This window comes from Candoia aspera, chromosome 13 (assembly GCF_035149785.1).
Source record: "Candoia aspera isolate rCanAsp1 chromosome 13, rCanAsp1.hap2, whole genome shotgun sequence".
Taxonomy (NCBI): domain Eukaryota; kingdom Metazoa; phylum Chordata; class Lepidosauria; order Squamata; family Boidae; genus Candoia; species Candoia aspera.
This window is the reverse complement of record NC_086165.1, coordinates 1,514,387-1,518,028: the sequence shown is the minus strand read 5'-3', so window position 1 is coordinate 1,518,028 and position 3,642 is coordinate 1,514,387.

Here is a 3,642-nt window from a genome sequence, read left to right as displayed (position 1 = left end):
CGAGCTTTCGAGATCATCCAATCCGCGCGGCGGAACTCACCACGAGGCGCCGCCGGGAGAGCGAAGCGACCAATCAGAGGGAGAAAAGGGAGGACGCGTAGAGGGGGAATCCGGCGCCATCTTGCGTGAGGGCGGGAGCCCCGCCCCTTTTCGCCCTTTCAGGAAGTGCAGGGCGTTTCCATGGGGAAACAGAGGGCCCTGGCTTTTCTTCCAGCCGGGTCAATAAATATGAGGTCGCAGACTGAGAAATAGATCTGAATATTTAGTACTAGGACCTTGGAAACAGCAAGAAAATAAGGTTGCAATAAGAATTTATAGCATCTTGATAGAAGTAACCTGGAATTTCTCAAACTTGGCAACTTTTAAGCTGTGTGGACTTCACTCCCCAGAATTCCCCAGCCAGGAAGGCCGGCTGGGGAATTCTGGGGAGTGAAGTCCACACAGCTTAAAAGTTGCCAAGTTTGAGAAACTCTGACCTGGAGTCTATGCCAATAATGAAACTCACCCAATCTTCTTCCAGTCCTATGCAAAAGTGGTCTCTGACTTCATTGGGGGCAGTGATGGAATTGTTCATGTTGGGCAGCTGAGTAAATAAAAGTGGGTTAAGTGATTGAAGAGATGCATACTCTGCTTTTCCTCCATTTTTCCCAAGGACACCCCTGTGGCTTAGATTGGGCTGAGAGTGAACGACCAGCCTGAAGTTACCCCATGGCTACATGGGTGAGCGTGGACCAGAACAGGGGTTCTCCAACATTTTCAAGTTGGGGAACCTCTGATCAAGAGGCAAAGTTTTACTGATGGACAATTGGCCATGCTTGAGCGGACCTTCCCTCTGCCCTTCTTTTTTCGTGAAACCTGATCAAATTCTTGTGGTGGAACACAGTTGGAAAAACCCTGGATTTGAAATTCACTTTGGTCTCTTCTACCACCATCCAACCCCAGAACCATGTTGTTTTGTCTGGGCATTGCATCGTTTCTACTTGATGGAGGAACCGATGGGTTTTATTGTTCTTCTCCAGCTGTTGGTCCATTTTTAAAATTGCATTAGGGCTGAGCTAAGCAAGGGCATTTCAGAGAAGACCACCTCTTCACCCGGTATTGGAGAACATGCTATTACTCACTGTTAAACAGGAAACAGCACTAAACAATCAAGGAAGAAACCCAAACCCCAACCAAGACTGACAAAGCAAGCAACCAGCAAACTTCACTCTTCCATGCACTGATGATGATTCCTAGCCTGGTAAGAATAAATATCTGCAGGACAAAAACCAAGCTCAGAGAACATCAAGAACCTGTCTAGATGTCTCCTGGTCATCTGTGGAAGGATGGTGGTGGTGCATACATTTGAAATCTATTGTATTTATGCAGGGTGTTGTTCATATAGCTTGATCTTTTGGACATATTATGCAAAGACTCAGCTCCCTTGAGAAGTCCATAATGCTAGGAAAGGTGGAAGGAAAGAGGAGAGAACAACCAGCAGCAAGATGGACGGACTGAGTTACAGTGATGATGAGTGCACTGTTGGAAGACCTGAAGGACCAGGTTGGGGACAGATCATCCTAGAGAAAATTTATCTAGGTGGTCACTAGGAGTCAAAAACAACTCGATGGCAATCAATCAATCAGTCGGAAGGACTAGGAACTACAGTAACTTCAGCCATGTGGCTTTCATTCCCTAGGCCTGCAAGCATTTTCTTGCACATAAACATGGTACAGGGGTTATTCCTGTGGGTGATGTACCTACTAATGGCAGACAGGCCTAGAGCAAGGATATGAAGAGATAAAACAGAAAGCTTGAGCAGGATGTTCTACTCAGCTTGTGCACCCAAATGTCTGGAAGATGAGATGGTATGAACCTGATTGGAAGAAGGCGAGATCAAGTAAGTGATGGTCAACGATGCGGAGATGGAGGTCCTTCTTCTCAAGACATAAGTAATTGTTTTCTGCAGATTCTCCAAAGGCACTTAGCTCTATGGGTTCCTCATTTAGATGTTTGGGTTCTAAATCAGGGGTTTTGCTTAATCACCTAGGGCAATCCTGTAAGACCCACAGAACTATCTTGAAGGAAAAAACGAATGTGACGAAGGTTTCCATTAGAAGCTGAAGTTTTATTACAGGAGAACAGTACATAAAGCACATCTAAAATTGATGTGTTCAATGCACTTAATAAAGGTAATGTAATATTAAAGGTACAGGTTCTAAGTACAATATAACAACATTCATATTAGAATGAAAATCAGAGTATTTAAAAGACAACATTAAATCTCTCATTTTTACAATTGTATTTACAAAATGAGTCAAAATACTTTATTCAGGATCCAGGATAAAATTGCTGCATCTAAGCTGTCAGGTGTAGGAGTGAATTCTAAAGAAAATCTGATTGCAGTGAAAAAAATAGGTCATAACTGGGCAAAGACCATTAGTATCGTTTTATTACAATATTATTTTTTAATATTCATCTTAATGGCTTATACTTTTTTTTATAACTAGAAAAAGGGACTTATATATACTGTACACAGAAGACAACACATTTTTGCATGTCCAGTACAGATTCATGTCAATTTGTAGTTATTTACAGAAAACTGAGCATGTCACTCAGTGAGGTTGGTGATGTTTATGTGCTTAGTTCTTAGACCAATACATATTTATAATCAGCATTTATTATTTTTCAGACATTTAATAATATGAGAAACATTACTCGCACAAACTTGCATAATTTATAAAACAATGAAGCCCAAACAGTTAGGGATTGGTATAAAGTATGTGAAACATTTATTATGCAAATTAGAGATTCTCTGTTTAAAAAGTGACTTGAATCAAGAAGGAAATGGACAGTAACAATGGACTTGCATTTTTAAAGAACACTGTATTTTTAAAAAACTTATTATCCCCAAAGTAATTGCATGTAAGCCTATTAAAATGTAGCCAGGGTGCAGATAAATTTTGATTTTTCCCCCCCCAGAATAATGATTCATGTTCTTAAATCAATCACAGAAGCAGTGCATGGAGCTGGGACTTTAATATTCACTATCCTCTATTATCAAAAAGAGTGGTAAACAAACAGCTTCTTAAATTCCTCAAAAATGTTTTGCTAAAGATTTTATAACCAGTTAATAGTACATAAAAGAGTCATAATAAATATTTCAAAGTTTAATTATTCCTCATTTCAGATATTTGATATCCATTATGTATTTGTAAAATGATACTGGTCCTAATTTTTTTTGAAGTGTAAATATCATGGGGGGGGGTGATTTTAAATGCCAAATTCTGTCCAGAATTAGACTGTGCCATGTTTGTGATGCCATGGAGAACCAGATGTGCATTTTTTAGTCCACACATCCCTAGAGTCACCTAGACTTATAGCAAGTGCACCTTTGTAGTCGTGAGTGAATGCCCATGACAGGAATAAAGAGGAGTTGATCAGCACTTTTATAACATTTGTTCGTTTTTCTCTGTATGCGTTGATGTATCAGGCAGCCATGTTTACAGTGCACTCCTATGCATATCTACTCACCACTTACTCCCAGTAAGTTCAGTGGAACTTTTTCCTGAATAAATGAGGTTGCAAGTCTGCACTCAACTCCTTGGGAGGAAGCGTTAATTGATTTAGGAGGTGGTAACACCCGATCAAACTCATCTGGGC